At 36.3% G+C, this 22,029-nt stretch overlaps 1 long non-coding RNA gene across 1 annotated transcript; it reads right to left on the bottom strand.

Annotated features, from left to right (window-relative positions):
- Nucleotides 1-1,481: 1,481 nt before the first annotated feature.
- LOC140253647 (uncharacterized) lies at nucleotides 1,482-18,217 on the bottom strand. Its single transcript, XR_011903931.1, has 4 exons — nucleotides 18,155-18,217; nucleotides 9,310-9,404; nucleotides 2,122-2,248; nucleotides 1,482-1,743 (listed from the first exon to the last, which is right to left on the bottom strand). It is a non-coding gene; the product is annotated as an uncharacterized lncRNA (long non-coding RNA).
- Between the last annotated feature and the right edge of the window lie 3,812 nt (nucleotides 18,218-22,029).

Here is a 22,029-nt window from a genome sequence, read left to right as displayed (position 1 = left end):
AAACACAGTACAAACTGAAAATAGAGCTCAGCTGGTGAGTCACTCGTTTGTGAGATTCTCTGCTATGGCATGAGAAGAAACTTCAGCAAATTCTTTTTCTGTCATATTCAGCCATGGAGCTAATTTCAAATGAAGCCACACACATATCTGACACACCCAAACCCAGACTTCATTATGAGGGACATTTTATGTTTTAGACCCAAATTTACATCAGGCATATAAGGACACAGTGTTCTTTTTTCTATTATAGTAAATTACTTGCAGGAAAAACACTGAATCATAAAGTTCAGGTTAAGAGCTTCCCCATTTAATTTTAAATTGCACTCCTCTCTTGTATGTTCATTTTAGGATTTCTACTAAGTCATCAGGCTTGATTACAAAGCCACATTTAATCCTTACAGTATATTAGGGATAACTCAATAAATACACTATGTTGTAAACTCCCTTCCCTATAAACCTTGACTCAGAAAAAATGTTCTTAATCCTTAATAATCAGTATGAAGTAATGGCACTTGAGCTCGCTGGGGATATACCTACTATTCCAATTATCAAAAACTAGAGAAACATTTTTGGAATAACTAGACTATTCTAGCTTCGTAAAAAAGTTAATTTATTGACTATTTGCTGTTTACTATTTCCTTTATTTTTTCCTGCTTCCTAATAAATACTTTTGAAAGCAAGGTTTTTGTACAGCATTTCTTCTGGAAACTTCACAACCAGAACTTACATATTTGCCACTGAGATGAAAGGCAGAAGCTACTCTGCACTGCTGTTAAAAATGTTTACTTTCAAATTAAATAATAACTAATGCTCTTTTATTGTTCCCACCTTTATCATATATTAGCTATTTAGGAGACTAAATAACACCTATTAGCATTATCTATCAGTAAACCAAAATCTGTACAAAAAGCTGCCCTCATCATCCTATAAATACTATTGGTTTGTCTGACTTAAGTCAGCTTTTCATAAATCCCCAAATGTCCAACTTCAATCACTGTAAACTCAGACAGCTGTGACTTCCTATGTAATGGATGATGCAGAGAACCTCAGGGAAAATAAAAAAGTTCAGGGAAAAGAGATTGTTCTCCCACATTGTGCACATTCTTTTACACATATCTAATTTTTGTTCCTGCTGCTTGCTGCCTTTTCTATTAAATCAGTCTGTTCCTCCATTTTCCACACTGAAGCTATACCAAGAGGGTGAACTGAGGTGAGAAATTTGTATAGCATCATTCTCACAATACTTAGAGGCCCAGAGAGATATAGTAAAAATCGCATTGCACTATACTACCTGCAAACTACTTTTTACTTTCATTAGGTGTTCACAACAAAGGAGATGAACTGGAAAAGAGGAAAGAAGTTTGATTACATTGTTCTTACTGTCTTTAACAGTAAATGATATAGATTCCATTCCTTTGCTACAATATTTTATCTCAGTGAATGATACAGAGCTGAGAAGATTTCAAGTATATTGTGGAATCAAAGAAAGAGCATCAGCTGAACCATAACCACATTGTCTTAAGCACATATGCTTGACAATACTAAATGTAACACATTACTGAGTCACACAGAATGGCAAAACACATATATTTTTGCTCCATATTTTAAATTTGTTTACAGTAGCTTTTGACAGCAATTTTGCTTCTACGCCTATAAAGTCTGTTCCCTTGTTTTTTGTGGAACCTCTAGCTATCAGAAAGGATCTTCAAGGGGAAAACTGGATTCCGAGTCATACTCTTGTATCTGAAAATATATATATATATTTTAAGGGAGCTGAGATTTCAGTGACTGTGATATTTTACATATCACAAAGTACTACTTTATGTATTAACTGTATATACACATATACGATACTACCATGCACCATGTCTGGCTTAGTCTTATTCTCATTGAACTAAAATGTCCTTCTCTTTTCAAAATCAAAATCTCATATAAACATTTATTTATTCACCTTGAATGCTCACCCATGAGATCAGTCAGTATTGCCCTTCTTTTCTGCCACTGTATGAAAACAGTCTCTACTATTGATATCAGACACATTTTAAATGGCCATCTTCCTTCAGGAAAGCTTGTAATTACAGAGAAGCAATCAAGTACCAATTAAATAAACTTTACAGTTACCTGGAAGAAGAACAGGATTAGATGTCCAGTTCTTGAAGTAGTTATCTGTCTCTAACAAGCAGGACAAAGACTGAAGCTTGTCTTGGGCTTTACTAACACAGCAACTAGTACGATGGAGAAAAAACACCTAAACAACAGAAGCACGTTGTCAGAAGAGAGAAGTAGAAGTTAGAGTGGTAGGAAAAGAGCATTCAGGTTCTTCCTATCTCAACTAAACTATTTTTTTTTCCCATGTTACCTTGGCTGTGCTGTGTGCCAGAATTTAGTGATGACACTCACATAAGCCTTGAATTTTTAATTCAATACTTTTTCCTATATGGAACTTTGCTGAATTCACAAAAGTAAGGATCTGTTTACATGAACCAAAATACAGAACCCCTGCCAATGTAGAAGATACTGATATCTATCATTTTAAACAGAAACAAAATTGAAAAAAAAAAAAAAAAAATCCCCTTCAAATCATCAACATCATATGGAAAAACAGGCAAAGACAGTCCTTATTTTATGTGTCTATAATACTGAGGAGGGCAAAGCATTGATCTCTAACCGATGCCTGTTTCAATGACTCAAAAAGTATTGATAAATAGCTGTCTCTGCCAGTTGTTTTTTTTTTCAGTGAAGGAGTCAGGGTCACAAAGCTCTTTGGTACAGCTGCCTCCACACACAGGAATAGTTGTGAAATGTTGATTTTTTTTTTTTTATTACTGTACCTAAAATTTTCATAATAGCATAATATACTAACATCATTATGTAGTGTAATATCATACTTTACAGTTTTAAAGACACATAAGAACAATGATGTCATGAGCCCACATACATGAATACAGGATTCGATAGAAGAATGAAATTCCCAAATATGGAAGCTGGTTATAACATGATAAAACCATAGTGTCTGTCACTATTATCAATATTCTTTGTGAGTATGAGTTGAAAATGATTCATGTTCTCTAAATGTGTGGATCTTTTGTAGTTTTTGCAATTTCAGTTTTTTTCTAATTTCATATTACTCCACAGGCAATCACATTTCTTTCTCACACCAAAGTAAATGAATGCTGGTATTCCCTTAAAATTAATGACAGAGTAGATGATAAGAAAAATTAAAATCTTTAGGGTGCTCCATTTGCTGGACTCCATGCATGTGCAAGAAGAATTAAGACAAACTTACAGATATACATAGTATTTGCCAGGACAGTACATTAGCAAGTACCAGTTGTCTGGCAAGGTAAACTCTCACTTACTGCCTGTATTGTTATGCAGTTTTAGATAGTAAGATAAAAGCTGGACTACTGCCATCTTTTCATACTACTTAACCTACAACTGGGGTATTACTAAAGAAATACTATCCTAGGTTCTAAAATACGATAACCTCCATTTTCAATAAAGGAAAAAAGAAGATCCAGGGAACTACAGGCCAGTCAGTCTCACTTCTGTGCCTGGCAAGATCACGGAGCAGATCTTCTGAAAACCTTACTAAGGCACATGGAAAATAAACAAGAGGTGGTGGGTGGAATACATAACTTTTAAATCAAGAATAATGCAAGACATCAATATAAATACTCACAGAAATATGAATGGGAAATGATGAAGACTAAAAAAGTATGACATCAATAACTCAACAAATTCAGAATTATCTTCTTTTTTTTTCCTTCCCCTCTCCCCCTCCTCCCCTTTTCACAGTCACAAGAGTTAGAAAACAGGTAAAAAGAGAAAATCACTGGTAACAACATTGTCCAGGTTTCATTTGATGCTCCGTACTTATAAAGCCCAATAGTGATCAGTCTGTCCAAAAAAGCTGAAGTAGGAAAAGAAAACACAGTAGAACAGAGTGTAAAAAATGCTCCACTACCCAAAATTGGTAGGTAGCTTTTTTTATTATTGCCAATTACCCAAAATACATACAGGATGCTCATAGCATTGTGTAGTTAAAACCAATCCTGTGTCAAAGATTTGAATCTTTTGTTCCTTAGAAATGAAAATCCAAGGATTTTGTTTGGGTTTATGTGTGGGTGTTAAGCTGATTTCAGTAAGAGATGTTTTGGTCTGGTTTAATTATAGAAACAGGATATAAGAAAATGAATATTATTACATGGATCTTATTTTTAACATGGATAAGCACCCCCCTTTTATAAGGTTAAAGCCCTGTGGCTTTCCATTTTTGTTTCTCAAGTTCTATGAAGAAAAGGGCAGCATCCATTCAAAGACACGTAAACTACCCAAAAAGCATCCCATCAAATGCTAAAAAGTTGAGGCCTCCGCTCCTGGTGTTACTGGTCCACTGCAATATTACTCTGAGGAACTCAGTTCACCAAAAAAGCAGTTCTCTGGTGCTACAAGAGAATTAAAAGATGGCGTTTTGCTGCTGTGGAATGGTAATAATGATTTGCAGAATGGAATCTCAAGTTCCACTTTTCGATAAGTTTTGCCTCAGAACAACTTGAAAATTGCTTGACATGAGCAAATAAAGGTAAACATGAAGTGCTTTTCACTGAAGTTGACAATGCTTGGAAATAAATTGTTCTTGATACATAAAAGCAGGGAAACACATGAAAGAATTCCATTCCAATAACAAGAAGCTCACTCAGAGTGGTTTTCAATACTCAAACCAGTTGCTCAGACAGTCTTTACAAAGTTTATGACAATTAATGCTGTTCTGAAAATCACTGCAGACCTTTTCTGAAAAGACTTAGTCCAAATATTTAAAGCTGGATATGTTTCATAAGAGGCAAACTATACTAAAGAAAAATGAGGGTCTTCAACATACCATATACATTTTTAATATATATATATATAGAAGCCTCAAATTTGCATATTTAGGTTTAGGAGAGTCTTCTCTTTAGCCTTCTGTCTTCTGGAGTTTGAACTAATGAGTTTTATTTAATTTGGCTTGAGTGAGGACTTAGAGGCTTACTGAGAAAGCAGAGATATTTCAGTAGGCTTGCCAGAGTACCAGAGACCATGTTTCAGTGTGCTTAAAACCAGACCGAATACATAATCAATGCAATAAATAATTTTGTGAGAAAATTTAGAAGCAAATATAATTACAGAAGCGACTGAAACAGCTCAGTCTGCAAGACAGTAAATTAATTAGTTTTTAAATCTTATCTTGCCTTGAATTTAAAATAGAATCCATAATAATAATAATAATAGTAATAAAAAGTGTAGTGACATTTTAGACCTTGAACAAAGATGGGCATGTTACTACTGCCATCTTACTCTGCTATCATCTATGTTCCTCCATGTTGAAGGAACATACTGAGCACTTCCTGTGGAGTGCTTATCACCTGGAATGATCCAAGACCAAGACTGGGTACTGCATACTCAATATAATTCAATATGAGTATCATAGGGCTCTAGCTTATTCCAGAAAGTGCTCAAGGGTGTTGTGGTCAGGACTACTTTTTCCTTCTGAAAGAACCTGGTTCTACATAGTGCTAAAAATTAGACTACCACTTTAAGAATAAAAAGGAATACAACAATAATAATGAAGATATTACAGATTTGGTTAATAAATGCTAATCATGAAGCAAGAACAGTCTTAATGTCTATAGAGCTTCACAGGGCACTACCTGCAATAAACTTAATACTGGGAAAAATAAGAAATTAAGCAGTTAATTATTCTGTGAGCACCAGAATGGAAGAAGCTTAATTCCCTGCATGCATTGGTAGGTACTCCCAGTACTTCAGTCTCCTACTTATATCTTACATCATATCACTGCTTACAACATCTTTTATAGCCTCTAGTGTTCTGGTTTGCTTCTGTCCTGGATACCTCTAGCACCTCTTTGAACCCTCTCCAAAATAATTTCTGCTCTCAGTGCCCCTCCATCATGGTACTATTGGCTTTTCCTTATCTCGTTTCTCTACTTCCAGAGTATCTCAGCATCCTCCTACAGTTTTCTCACAATAATGCTGTCAGCTTTACTCTACATCTACTACTGATCTACTATCATGTGCTCTGATACTTCCAAAAGATACATTACAGTTCTTGAGACACTCACTACCAGCAGAACTGATATTGTTCTTTCAAAGCTGTGATTTTTAGTTTTTTCAAAACTGACAGCAAATATTCCTTTTGAGAACCGAGGATCTGCTAAACAGATGCCACAGTGAGGAAGAAGAAGCTCAGAAGAGACATATGAATGAACAAGATATAGATTGTTTTCAGACACCCATAAAACAAAACAAAGAAATGATAAAAACAACAACAACAACAAACTCATTTAAATACCTCCATGTGTACAAAAATACTTCTACATTTGGATAAATAGAATTAAACATAGCTACAGAAAATTTTAAATTTCTCACCCTGATGTATTTTCAGGAGAACGAACACTGGACATACGTAGATAGAAATTCAGGAGCTGAGAATGGAAACAGGTAAAAGCCATTAAAGAAAACACTTTTCCACAAAATGCCTCAATTATTCACAGAATTCCACTGTCATACCACACATGATCCATAATTACCTAAAGTAAATATAACAGGTAAGTGAATAAATAAAAAGGACTGTTAATGGATTTCTACCAATACACTGCCTTCTCTTGTGATGATACCACAGACAGCTACAAAACAATCAGTTAAGAATACGCAGTTTTTAAATGTATTCTCATCCGAAAGACAGCAGCTAAGAAAATACTTTATCCTTACTCGAAGGTTCAAAAGATAAAATCCTAGATACACTGGAGCTGGCAGAAAGCAAAAAAGCAAGGATTCCCTGTTTGTTTTAAAGTCTTTGTGGCACCAGAAGCATCATTACCATTAAATCTAATCTTTTGCATAACACAGGCATGAAACTTAAACATACAAAAACACTAAAAACATAGAGACAAAATGCTTCCCTCAAATAGTTTATAGCCTTTTTCATAATAAAATAACATATAAAAGAAAGAAAGAACAGCAGAAATAAATTGAACAAACCTGTTATAATTTAGTTGTGACAGCACAGCATTTACATCCTTTATAGGAATTAAAAAACAAAACAAAAAACAAAACAAAACAAACAAACAAAAAAACAACACAGGCAAATAAGTCCACAAACACACAAGTGATGTGTTTATCAAAAAATATTTCCTTGGGAATTATTAGAGAATAAAGAAACACTGGATGTTCAAATCCTGTCACTGTAGGCTTTACTGCTGACAGAGGCTACATGATGTGGAAATGAAGAACTGTAAAGGCAGTTAGAGAAAAGAACAGTGTTTAAGAACTCCCAGCTTCCACAGCCAGTTCCACCATTGTTTTGTTTGTTTGTTTGTTGTTTTTTTTCTAGTGGACTTTTGCATGTGGTCTCAACTTTTTAAGTACTAAAGAGAGTCCATTATCATCTGAATTTTTTGCTTTTGGTACATGGAAATCAAAATGAAATTCTGTAGTTGGAAGAACAAGATGCATTTAGGAAAAACTTTAATCTTCCCACCCTTCCTTCCCCATATGCTTCACAGTGTGCACAGATGCACAATCAAAACCAAAGACCAGAATACGTAGACCAAAGTCTCACATAGAGGTGAAGGTCTGTTAGTGAGGCTTCACACTTGTGTCCACCAGTAACTATTAGTCTTTGACAAACCTGGAAGTCATGCACTTAGTTTCTCAACCTGACGCTTATTAACAGGATTTGTGTTAAAAAAAATATCATTCATTAATATATAACACAATGATAAATGCAAAATATTCACTCTCCCACAAGAAGCATGTAAATATATGGCGAAATAGATTACAGTAGCTGAAGTGCATAGTTAAAGTGTGATACAATGTGGATACAAACAACTGTATTTTGAACAAAACACAATACCTAGTACTTTCATATAATACATGACACACTGGGTTATACTTAGTAACAATCGGTGACAAACAAAACAAAACATTATTTCTCTCTTTTTTAGATACTAAGAAGCATTTTCAAATGAATCTTTTCTTACGATGTTGAAGTTCTTCTGTATTATTATTATTTTTTCTCAGCATAACATCTTTTCATTTGTTTAATGATTTTTGTATTAAACTAATGAGTATGATCATCACAACTTGGAATGAACCATTGTATTTTTCTGTAGGGCCAATGGTATTTTGTTTATGAGCACTACAGTTTATTGCCAAAAGCCACTTAAACCTAAATTAGGAACTTTTGAAATGCTATAGACACTTCATTAAGCACGTAGGCAAAGATATATCCTTGCATGTCAAGTAAGTTAGAGAGAAGTTTTCACTAGGAACAGCTACACATTGAAAAACTTGAAGTCCAAAATTTCTTATCTACTTTCTTCTTTGTCACTGCCAAACAAGATGTGCTGCTGAATTAGGCAGCATTATTCCTTTATGCAAGCAAAAAGCATCAGTAAATTTCAGATTTATGTGACTCCATGAAATCAAATTCCAGTACATTATATAGTAATAAGTCAAAGAACAGCTAAAAAAATTAAAATTTCTGTAAAACTAGGAAATTGTTTCATTGTAATACTAGAGGATTACCTTGAACAGATAAAATAGTTGAATGTGAATATTTTTCTTAATGCACAAACATTTCCTCTTTATTTATTTTAAAATTTATTTTACTATCCAGTATCATTTCAACAATAGGAAGCTCAGGCTTAAGGACTTCATGTAAGCATCCTGATGAACTTCTGGTCATGTTTGTTCTAAAATACTTGAAACAAAACCCAAGGGATCTCACATGATTTATTCGAGGCAAATGCTGCTGGCTTGGACAGAAAAACAATTGCAAGTGTTTTGATAAAGATAATATAAAGTGCTTAAGCAGACATTTTAAACTGTTTCTTACAAAGAAACTGTTCTGAACAAAAAGGAAAATCAATACAACAACAGCCCATGAAGGTATTTCTTGTGACAGATGGACGTTATACATGAAAAAAAAAAAAGTCATCAATGTGCATAAAGACAGCCTTGAAGGTTCTGTTTCGCTGCCTTCTCTGAAGCCCAGGTATATCACCATAGGACAAGTCAGAATTTACTGATCTTCTCTCTATATTAAGTTAGATTGGCCAACAAAATTGTCAAGCAAAATGACAGGATGTGGGTTCCTGGGAGATAAAAACATGCCCAGTGGCTTTTCTTTTGTATCCATAAATACTCAATTCAGGTAATCCTTTCTTGTTGAAGACGGAAACAAAACTCCCACTCATTTCAGTGGTAGCAAATTCTGGCCAGAGTGCAAGAACCATATGAGCTACTTACTTCTTCTAATTATGGGAAGCCTAAGGAAACCCAGAGGATTCTTAAGAAAACTCAGGAGCAAAGCACACGGACTGGAGTCTTCAGTAGTAGTCCAGCTAAATCAAAATCAGAACATCAATCTGTTTGAGACTGTAATATTTTAATCCATTCTCTTATCTCAGAGTAAAACAAAAGATGAATTCTTATTGTGTTGAACAGAATATTAAGAAAAAAATCCAGTGCAGAAATAAGGAAATACTTAATTTCAGCATTTTCATAATTGAAGTATTTTCATATGGCCAAACTGAAGTGGTGTATTTAACATCCAGACCACATGTCTTTGATGAAGCACCACCCATTTCAGTTGAAAAGAGTCCCAACTCCACAAGAGAGAGCATGGCTTTGAGACATATATCAAAACAGCTGCAGAGGGATACACATTTCAGTACATACTGACTTAAAATGAAACATTTCAGATTAGTTCAGTGAACCAGAATATTTTGTTTCATATTCAGCCAATTGGAAAGTATCTATTTCTTTTTTTGCTTTTCCTGATGAGAAAACAGAGAGAATCTATATAAAGGATTTTTCCTATGGAAAAATAAAAAATAGGTATTGCAACATTACATTTTCCATAAGGAGGAAAAGAGAAGCCAAAACATTTAGACAGAAAATCCTCAGAACTCTCAAGGGTATGTGAAGGTATCTGAAAATCCATGTGAGCTGCACAGGATGGATCCAACAGGACTCCAGAAGCTTAGTCCATCTTGTTTATATTATATGTTCCTAAGGAAACTTTCTGAGACCAAATTTGGTAACAGCACTCAAAAATGAGTTGCTTTTTGGCTACTGCCGGCGTTTTCATCAGACTAACAAAGATCCAAAGCTGCTTTTTCTCATTGCTCTTTGTTTTTTTTGTTGTTTTTTTTTGTGTGTGTGGGTTTTTTGTTTTTTTTTTTTTTTTTTGTGTGTGTGTGTATGTCTGTCAGATGGTCAGTCTTTCTGTAGTAGGAGATCTAAGAACATATATTTTTTTCCAGATAATTAATAGATAATATATTAAAAACTTGTATTTCCATTGTCACTGCTTTAATTAGTTTGTATAAGCAAGAAAAGAGTTCGTGTTCCAATTCTTGTAAATCAACTGTTAACAACTAGCTTTAAATATAGATAGAAATAATCTAAAACATCAGAAAAGATGATAGAAAAGACATAGTTTTATTTGTTTATGCTCTGCATCTTGTTGGAACCAGGAAAACTAATTCCTTGCTCTTTGCATGTCCTCAAGCCAGATAAGGAGTCTTTTCTACAGCAGCATCATATTGCCTGCATGATTTGGCTTCCTAAATGCTATATCAGTATCTAAACGTGTTATTCTTTTCTTAACCAGGGTCTCTTCCCTCTACCTCTACCTGACAAACACCAAACTATAATTCAACTGCATTCAGAAGAATGAGGAAAGAAGCAAGCATAAAATCCAAACAACCAGAGAGCTTCACTGTCACCAAAAGTTGCAGCTCTCACATAGTCCGATAATCTCACTGCTACCAAATTCTATTACAATTCACTGACTGGATCTTTGTATCCAGCAAAGACACATCTGCCACATGATCAGGGCTTTTTTAGCAGAAAGTGTTATATGAGAATAGTGTCTGAACATCTGTGTGAGAGACAGCTATTTAACAGGAAAGTAAGAATGTATCTTTCAACTGAAGTCTGCAGAAGCTGGATTTAAGAAAAAAATTCAAATACATGTTTGTATTAATGTCTAAATGTAGAAAAGCAGAGTAGCAAATCAAATAATGAAGGATAAATAAAACATCAATGTTTCATTTTCTTCAGCTGCTCATTTGCTATCTATCCTCAGCTGTTTCTGAAGAGTATTAAACTCGCACGATACTATGATGATACTATGATTACTCAAATAACTTCATGCAAATGATCAATCATTTCTGTTAATGACCATAACTCTTCTTTTATGGGAAACAGAAAAAGTAGTACAACAAAACCAAATCAAAAGTCAGAAGTTTTTAGTAATATCCCTGCTAAATATTATTTGCCAATCCTGAACGGGAATGCTGATGTAAAAATCCTTATTAACTCGGGATTCATTTAGGACTTACTAACATTTCAGAATGTTACTGGGAAAGGTGCAGCAGGATTCTGTTTACTGTAGTATAAATAATTCAGACAGTAACAGTACTCTTAATAAATCTAGCTATGCCACTAAAATCTAAGAACAAGTGTGCCACAACTTAGAACTAAACAAAAAACATACATGCGCAGAAAATTATTTGTCAACAGCCCAGTAATATTGCTGTGTAATTATGTGTCAGGTAGGTTTTAATATTTGGTTTAAATTGCTTTGTTCTTCGGAAAATGCTACTGGATAGATTATATTTGGCCAGTAAACTAACTAGAAAAATTATTGATTGGGAAAGAAATAGCTGGATCAGTCTACCTACACCTATAATAAAATTAATCTGGAATTCAACTCAACAAAAAGCAAATCCAGTATTTAAAATGTTTCGTAAGTTATTGCAAAGTTATTTCTCATATCTCAACACTTCTGTCACAGAACTGTAACCGGAAATGCCAAAATACTATGAGAAGGGCTGTTCTGCATTACAGCAGACCCAAATGAAACAAGGAAGTACTGCAGAATCACAAGACAGTCTATTTGAAGGAGACTGCCACCAAGTTTCCAGACATGAGAGGTCTGGATGAGGTTGGATAAACTCCAGAAACCGCTTAACTTCTGGGTGTCCTTAACCACCTCATCTTTGTGACTTGTGCCTTACTGATGTCCACACTTTGTGGAGATGAGTAGGGGAAGTGCCTGAAGACTGGAGGATAGCCAGTGTCACTCTGGTCTTCAAAATGCAAGAAGGAAGATCCAGATAATTACAGGCCAGTCAGCCTCACCTCTGTCCCTGGAAAGGTGATGGAATAGCTTGTGCTGGATGCTATCTTCAGACAATTGGAAGAAAAGTAGGTTATCAGGAGTAGCCAGCATGGGTTCCCCAAGGGGAGGTCATGCTTGACCAACCTGGTAGCTGTCTTGATTTCAGCATGGCATTTGATACTGTCTCCCACAACATCCTTATAACAAAGCTGAGGAAGCATGGGACAGATGAGTGAACAGTGAAGTGGGTTGAGAACTGGCAGACCGGCAGAACAGGGGGTCAGATGTGCAGATTCCAGTTGGAGAACTGTAACTAGTGGTGTTAATCAGGGGTTGGTGCTGGGTACAGTCTTGTTGATCATCTTCATCAGTGACCTTGACAAGGGGATAGTGGACACCCTCAGCAAGTTTGCTGATGATATGAAGTTGGAAGGATTGGCTGACACACCTGAAGGCTGTGCTGCTTTTCAGCGAAACCTGGACAGACTGGAGAGTGGGACAGTAAGAAACTGGATGAGGTTTAACAAAAGCAAGTGAAGAGTCTTGCACCTAGGGAGGAATAACTGCATGCACCAGTACAGGTTGGGGGATGACCTGCTGGAGAGTAGCTCTGCAGAGAGGGACCTGGGCATCCTGGTGGATGACAGCTTGGCCATGAGCCAGCAGTATGCCCTCATGGCCAAAAAGGGGTGCATTAAAAAGAATGTAGCCAGCAGGTTGAGGGAGGTGATCTTCCCCTTCTACTCTGGCCTGGTAAGGCTTCATCTGGAGTACTGTGTCCAGTTCTGGGCTCCCCAGTACAAAAAAAGACAGGGATTTCTTGGAAAGAGTTCAACGGAGGACCACAGAGATGGTGAAGGGCCTGGAGCATCTCCCCTATGAAGAAAGGCTAAGAGAACTGGGTCTGTTTAGCCTTGAGGAAAGAAGACTGAGAGGGGACCTGATCCAGGACTATAAATATCTAAGGTGTGGGGGGCAAAGTGGAGAGGCCAGACCCTTTTCATCAGTGTGTGGAGACAAGACAAGGGGAAACAGCCAGAAACTGGAGCATAGGAAGTTACATACAAATGTGCACAAGAACTTCTTCACGGTGAGGGTGACGAAGCACTGGAACAGGCTGCCCAGGGGGTTGTGGAATCTCCCTTCTCTGGAGATATTCAAGACCTGCCTGGATGCCTACCTATGCAACCTGGTGTAGGGAACCTGCTCTGGCAGGGGGGTTGGACTCAATCGCTGGAGATCCCTTCCAACCCCTACAGTTCTGTGAAATAAAACAGTTTTACTTCAGGAATGCATATAGGAAACGACATTCGCACAAATCAGAAATTTGTTTGCATTATCCTCCAGATTAGAAATGGACTGTGATTCTGATTGCACTGAATAATTATTAAAGAGTATGTCCCTGAAGTCAACAGAGATAAACTGGTTCATCTGGAAGAAGATTCCTGTGTTCTCTGTTAATGACACACAGTTAAATCGGAGACATTCTGAGCCTTACTCATCCATCACCTGAACTTCAATTACTTCAATGATATTTCATTAGGCATAAATTGGGTTGACTAATCCTAGTTTAACCCATTTTTCTTCCCAGTTGTTCTGCCACAGTTTATAATGGTGACTCCATGTTGGAATATTTACAATCACAGTGGCTTAGCCTCTCTCAGTTGTATCTCTTGTTTATCTGCAAAGCAAAGCTCGCCTTGCAAATCTAGAATTGGTACCATGTAATTTTAGGCTTGAAAAGGAAAGCTGTGACCTGGCTTTGCTCATTAAAAAACAGATGTTTTTCATCTCCTTGAAGCCTTAACATAAACCAACACTATGAATAAGGTGTTCCTTCTTCTCAGTAAACACTTACTTTAGAACTTCATTGCATTTTGATTATTTAATAATCAAATGTACATTAATTTTCTTTAAAAAAATAGATTAAGATTTTGTTTATGTATATAACCTAGAAAATAGATATGGGAAAATACCTCAATTCTATACTCAGTTTAGACAGCTGCAGTAGGTGGGATCTTCCAAGGAACTGGACTACAGCAACACAAAAGTCCAGAAGTCACCCTCCAATGTTTTAGAGGGGACAGATCACACACAGAGTCCTCTTAGATCTTCTGTAGCACTGGGGCATACCACCCGAGATCATCACTGGGGTGTGCTGCCAGACACTATCATGCTCAGTGACCCTGTGGAGTCTGTCCCACATTTCCGCACGCAATGAGTGGAGGGGAGAAGACAAGGCCCAGCTAATCCTCATTGCTCATGCCAGTGCTGAGAAGGAAGTCTTTACCCAGCAGGCTCATTCAGCTCAGCTGGCAAGTCTTCTGTTTGCTGGGGAGCACACTCCAGCCAAGCTCACTGTGGCCGGAGCACAGTGCGGAAGGGAAGCTGCTCCAAGCTGAATGGCCTCTTTGTTCCCTACCACAGCCACTGCACTCGCAACTCCAGCAGATACAACAGGGGCTGTATGAGAGCCGAATGGAAATGAGATGCTGGCACCCCCGAAAACGTTCTGCTTCTTTCCATTAAAGCTGCAGAGGAATTCTGGCAACTGAAAAACAGCCCTTCCTATCGAGCAATATTTTCCTGTCTGTAACACTCTAAGGAGCCAGAAGCACAGTCTGAAGCTAAAGTACAGCATAGATGAGCATGTATGGGCACTTTATATGTTGGTTGGCTACTTCGCAAAACAGAACCAAGGCCGGCTGGCAGATTAAAGACAAAAATCATACAGGGGCTGCAGGCTACCTGCAAACCTCTGAATTCACCCAAGCAAGAGCAGAACTGCAAGTCACCCAGGACGCACTGTTTGCTAAACAAGTTATTTAATGTGTTCCAGTCACAAAGTTAAGCAGTTTAACCCTTTTAACAACTTTATCAGTGTCTTCGTGGGTCTAAATCCCTACCTGCTAATTAAGAAAGCCGTGAGAAAATGAACAGAGTTTGATTTCTTTCAAGCTGGGGCAAACTGGCAGCAAGCCATGGGATGTCATACTATCTTCTAATAGAGGTAAGGGGTGTTCCCCTCCATCATCTGCTTAGCTGGAGTTAGACTATTAGCAGAGAATCCTTATTTTCATAATTTATTTTGGAAAAACATAATTCGGAGTGCTTTTTTCAAAACTCTTTTCTACATAGACCCTGTTCATACCTATAGTGACATAAAATGCTAAAACTTCTTTGCAAGTGAGAAGTTAGGCTAGTCATGTTAAAGAAAACAGGACTGTACAGCTGATGTGAATCAGGAACTGTATCACACATTATGTATAAAATATGTTACTATTGGTAGCAAAAAGTAACTTCAAAAAACAAGTTATGTAATTAAAAAAAGCAGTGTTTGTTTGCAGTAGCAGAGTTACTTGCTATTATGAGCACAGATTTCCTCATCACCTAGCTGTGAGTGACTTAATTCTAATGTGTATATCCTGGTTGTAAGGTTCATAGAAGATTTTAGACTCAGCGTTTCCTAGAGCCTATGTGACCTCTGTGCTGGATCCTTCAGTTGATTACAGTCATGAAAAAAGTCCTAACAATCACATGAAAAATCTCATGACTTCATCTTGGAAATGCTTATGTCACAGGGCCCTTACTCAAGGAAGAAATACCATTGGTGTAAATAAATACAGGATGTAGAATATATACAAAGCAAGGATTGTAACAGTTCATACATAAGCCTCAGCTGCATGTTTGCTCAGGGAAATAAAGGCAAGGTAAGAAACTCTTTTTACTCCTCTGCATTTCACTACAGCAAGCACAACTACAGCAGCAGTTCTACTCTGCAACCTTTAAGTGGCCATTAACATGTTGACCAGAACATTCATCACCTTCAAGGAGGTGCTCAGCTACCCAAAAGATCAGGTCATAGGTATTTAACTGTTCACGAGTACGAATTAACCAATTAACCGAAACTATGCTATTATATACCTATAGGAAATGGTTCTAAAGTGAATGCTCAGGCAGATCAAGTGCTTGAGAAGTTGTTTTTCCACCCACAAGACCTCATTATTGTCAATGAATATGAATGCAGAATTTGAACCTGAGATAGTGAGATTTCCAATGGGCTTTCTGTAAAACTTTAAAGCTGTAATCACAAAGAGAGCTTTCCAAAGGTGATTCATATGTAAGATACTAAGCTTTGAAAAAATCTGGAACAGTGCAACCAGAAGCGTATGTTAAACAAATCCATTTAAACAGCTTTCTATAAGCGAATGCATCTTAAACACATCCGCTCATACCCATCCTTGGAAAGTATTACATCTGCAGCTACATGAACACTGTAACTATACAGGGATAGAAACTGAACCGAAAAAAAAATAATAAAGGTAAATAACCATTAAAAATACGTTTAGCCATTCTTTTCACTTGCAAATAACACAGATGGACATTCTGCCTTCTATTTGTTGCTGAACGTTTGTAGTTCATGAACACAGAGTTAAAACACAATGTGAAAAATAAAGCAAAGCATTCTTCATAAACTAAGTGTATTCATGATAACATCTGCTACAGTATCTAACAGATAATTTTTGAAAAGTTAGAAGCTGTATTTGCTTATTAACTCATGAGTGCTTTTCTATACTTGTTATTTACCTAGAGGCTAGAAAAGTAGAACAAAGCCAAGCCTTTGTTTGCTTAGTGACCTATCAAGCAGTTGCACAGAAATATTTTTAAGTAGGCCCAATGGCAGCTCTTTTGAGTTGCTGTCGAGTTTTTCTTTACCCTGCCGTTAGGGCAATAATGGCAAGGTGGGGTCTTATTCACTCAGTAGGTAGGACCCTAAACTTCTGAATGCTCCACTGTTTACCAAGTCACCGGACACATGAGTGCTGGGCTGGACCATGTTTACCCAAATCCTGGACCACTGACAACTGGGTGTGGCTTTACCCGACTGTTACTCATGCAGTTTTGACACAGAAGCTCAACTTAACTGAGTGTTTTAAGGAAATAACAGAGACACGCAAGGATGAACTAATACTTATTTATGGCATGATGAATTAATTAGAAACTGTATCTGGATATAATGATCAAAGGCTGAAAATTAACTGGTTGCAACAAAGAAAAAAACTATTTCTTAGTTCTAACTTTGCAATCAACAGTTAAATAAAGGGAACATCTGTTCAGCAAAGGGAACATGCTGCTTCTAATTAAACCATCATTTGCTTGATGCTAAATTAGTAACTAGGGATGCAACTCACACACTTCAATAGACATACTTTAAGACTTATTCTCCAGTTCTCTATACTGTCAGAGGAAAAAAAAGTAAGTTTTCTTGTTTCATATTTTGAATTGGTGTTGTCTCATTATGGGAGATATAAGAGCTGAGATAGATATTGCATAATGTAGTTCTTACAGCAGTGTATGTTTAAAGTTACTGCTTAATAACTTAGGGGAAAACTGAATCAAATAAGAGTTTAACTGCTGTGAACCTTAACTGAAGAAAGTTTTCATATGGTGAGCAATGACAACAGTTTCCAAATACTTTCAGGAATGGTGAGCTGTTTGAATTACTCTGAGTTACAATGATAAGGCCTGAACCTTGGAAGGAAGTTATTACAGCTCTGTATGTTTCATGTCTGTTAGCCTCATTGCATGGCTCATCTATTTCAAGGGAATTATGACATTTCCAAGAAAAAAGGAAAGCTTTTTTTTTTTTTTCCCTAATAGCCATCATTTAAAAAAGCAGATCACAAGAAAACTTTTTTCTTAAGTTTGCACTATGCGTATTCATAAAGAAGAAAAAAATAATTATTGAATTCATATTCTGTTTTCTAGCATTGCTTGGCAATTAAGTGCAGTTTTTGAAGAGTTTAGAAGGCCTATGTTTTGGCAAAGCTGGTATAAAGCGGTTACAGCAAATGCAGCAATTGCACAGATAAATTTGATCATAAAGGTACTGCAACAAAGGTGTGATGATGAAAACACTAGCACAGTAGAAAGGAGCTATAACGAAAGAAGATTGCTCACCTGTATCAGAAGTTTCTAGGTTCACAGAGGAAAGCTCCACCAAGAAGGGATCCCCAGAAAAAGATCCTTCCTCATTCACAGTCAGCCCGTAAATGGGGTCTAAAAGAGGTGCAGCCAGGCTCCACCCCTTACAATCAAGCAGGTGAATTGCCTTCACCTGTACTCTCAGGGTTGACTCAGTTCTTTTCCCAGATGCTCAATCAGTGGTTCAGGATGTGACTCAAAAGTTCCTGTAGACTATACAACCTCTTTTGAGCTGAACACTGAAGATGGGCTACAAGATGTGATCACAGAAAGCAAGTAAAATTCAAATCTCAGTTCCCATGTTTGGGTTCAACAATAATAACAGCACCTTTTCTATTACCATGCTGTCCATACACTGGTGTCAAGGGGAAGGAAAAACAAGCATATAGGTGAGAAATCATACTCCATTCCAGACTCTGATCTGAATAGCTAAAGCATTAGGATTACTGGATAAACTAAGGAGCATGCTTCAGGCTGCACACAGAGAAAGGCTCCAAGCAGTTTAACTTCAAGTGAGATGAAATGTCTCTTCTGGGAAGAAGAGGTGAAGGTTTTACAGAAAAACAGTTAAGCGCAGTAAACTTGTACAATTGCACAAGCTCTAAATGCTGTCAGGATTGGCAGGTTATTAGGATCCTTATTGTGGTTTTATACAATAAGATGAAAAGTATAAAAGTAGCAAGGCAGAAAGTTCTGAAAATTCCCAGATAGACAGTAGTGTATACCGTAAATTCCTTGCCTCGATCAAAAATAACATTTTTGTTAATCTGTAACTGATGGTAGAAAGGCAAGCTGCACCTATGATACAATTCAGTGAGCTTCTGAACAGGAACTATTTACTGCAATCTGAAATCTCAGTTTGGAGAAGCAGCTAGTGATGCTGGTGTCAAATATATTACACACAGTGAAGTATATAGTGAAAGATGTGTTGATGGATAAGCTTTCCATAAATATGCTCTCACAGCATTTAAGACAGAGTTGAAAAAAGCCAAATGAAAAGCAACAGATGGGCAAACAATCTCACATGAAGAAAGGAAACAGCATATTCAAAGCAGGCAGGAATTTGGTGAGAAACATGACAATTGCTGTTCAAAGCTCAGACTTCAACATTAGAGAAATACTGGTATGCATCATTGATGCTAGAAATGTATGGATCAGTACAAAAAGCAACCAAGGCAAGCATAAGTAGATAAACAGATGAATAGCTCCATTGAAACTCCCCGTGCTATTTGTATTCCTGATAGAAAGAGTCTGGTTCAGGGAGGGAATAGTGTTAAGTACACATTTGGAGGATGTGAAGCATTTGTTTAGCATTTAATACTATGTAAAGGTACAAAAAGCTGAGAAATTTAGGCTATGTTTGACATTTACTGGAAAAAGAGATGCAAGACCTAACATCAAATTTGCAACAAAAATATTGCAGTAGATTACAAAACTCAGCAGTGGAGAGCAGCCTCATCAAATAATCATTTATAGAATGCAAAAATTTTATAAACAAGAGGTACATGACAGTTCTGTACACAAAAAACAAACTTCTGCATAATATGCTTCAAGCTAATGCAAGATAGCTGAGAGAGAGATGATCGTCCCATGCATAAGATTTTTGCATTCATTGCTGTGCATACTCCCATGCCTGAAATTTAAAGTCGATTACATTTAGTAGTAAAGATATGAATATTTTAGTCAGTATTTTACAATAAAAGTCTCTTGCCTAGTCTGTGAGAAAGAGCTGGACAAAGTTAATTTATACACAGAAACCAGTACACCATTTGGGAGTTACTGAGCACTGACCAGACTGCATACCCTTCTTTGTTTTGCTGTATTTTGTTTTCAGAAGGAGTTATTTCTTGTTTATTTTATTTTATTTTATTTTATTTTATTTTATTTTATTTTATTTTATTTTATTTTATTTTATTTTATTTTATTTTATTTTATTTTCTGTCATGTTTTCAGGCTTGAACTATAACTTTATTCATACTTTTGCATGTAAAATTCATGTTTATGCAAAAGGAGAGCAGTGCACCTTGGAGTTTGGAAAACAGAATCTCTTCCCACATTTGATTTAAAAATTACAGTTATTTACATAGAGATACAGAGTTGTAATGACTGATTGGAGTATATAGCTATAAGCTACTATCAACAGATATGAAACTGAATTTTTACTAAGCAAATGCTATCTATTTTACCATACAAGAATGGAAGAGATCTAGAAGGAATTTGGAGATTTACCCAAGATATGTCTGGATAACTCCAGCAAAACTGATTTCAGTAACACGATGACTGCATGCTAGTATGCACAGCAAATCTGAGCCTTAGAAATGGAAATGTGTGTATTCCCTTCAAAACAATGAATATATAAATGCATTGGTAATGGACTGAAATGTACAGAAGAGTATAAGCCTAAAAGTGTACTGACCAAAACATTGGTGATATAAAGGGAAATGGTTATACTCACTGTAGGACATTAATTGCAGTAATATGTCCTCTAGCATATTTAATATACCTGCATGATAGGATATACTGTACTATGTATTTATAGCTTTTTGTATAATTCAACAGTGAAAATATGACTTCTATTTTGCAAAAGCAAAGCTGAAGACAAGGTAGGACTCAGCTTGGTTATCCATCTCAGCATACACTTTGACCCTCAAACAATTCTATCCCATTCAAAGAGCAGTACACATTTATCCTATCAATCCTGTTACACTTATTATTATCCAAGTGCTGCCTGAACCTTTGCACCGGTGAAATCTCTTCTTTGAATTAGATATCTACTACAAAGTAATTTGAGAAAAGATTGATGACCATATTTTTAAAAAGTTTACTAAAAAATGCAACTCGTGTCAACTACTTTCAGCTACGAAGAGTTAAGTACATAGTCAGCCAGTTGTGTCTCTCACTGTAGGGGCAGGAGAAGAGAGAGACAGCATTTCATTCCCGTTATGCTAGTCACTTGGGAAAGGATGAATCACCATTTGGGAATCTCTTTTCGTTTACTACAGAAACATAGATTGCTAGCCTAGACTCAATGCCTAAATTTAGATGGCTAAAATAAATGGTATGCATTCCACTTCCATTCATTCATTCATTTAATCCACGTAAAAGAATAATCTATTAGTTTTACTGGAGAAAAAATAAATAAAAAACAAATGGTGCAGTTTTAATGCTGTCCTGCATTGAACTGGAGTCTGCAGTGGCTGAAATGAAGGATCATCACTGTTTTACACACAAGGAATTCAGGAAGACAGAAATGCAGAAAGACAGTGTGAATCACTCCAACTTAACTAAAATTTTGTGTCAAGGTAAAAAGATAGTGTTGGCCTCTTAAGCAGCATAAAAAGTATCAGTTCTTCAACAGAAACCATGTATTTTAATTCACAAATAGGTATATGGTATGAGAGTCCTGTTTTAAAGATACTTGTAATTAATCAAATTATAGATTTCTAAATGATCAGCAATTTTTCAGCATTTTTCTATTTTCTATTAACATAGAATCACATGGAGTCCTGAGCGCCTGTTTGAATGCTGGAAGTCTGATGACACTGAGAAATCCATGGTTTTGGGTTTACAGAGCCAAGGTCTGTCATATGGTCCAAATAACATCTATTCCAAAGATTTATGTGTCACAATAATTTGCTTTTATGTTTTCATAATTCTGAAAAACAGAATAATAAGAATTCAGATTTAAATAACAGTAATAATACTAAAGTAAGCTATATTAAAATATTTCACATTTAATCTTTGACAATGTAGACATGTTATTAACCATAAATACCTCACTTTGACAAAATGGCTTCCAATTTCTTGCAGCACTTACATTACCACAGGCAGCTTGTTTTCCAGAAGTGTTG

The sequence above is a fragment of the Excalfactoria chinensis genome, chromosome 5, assembly GCF_039878825.1.
Source record: "Excalfactoria chinensis isolate bCotChi1 chromosome 5, bCotChi1.hap2, whole genome shotgun sequence".
NCBI classification, from domain to species: domain Eukaryota; kingdom Metazoa; phylum Chordata; class Aves; order Galliformes; family Phasianidae; genus Excalfactoria; species Excalfactoria chinensis.
The sequence above is the reverse complement of the archived record's forward strand: the minus strand, read 5'-3'. Positions and strand labels throughout refer to the sequence as shown.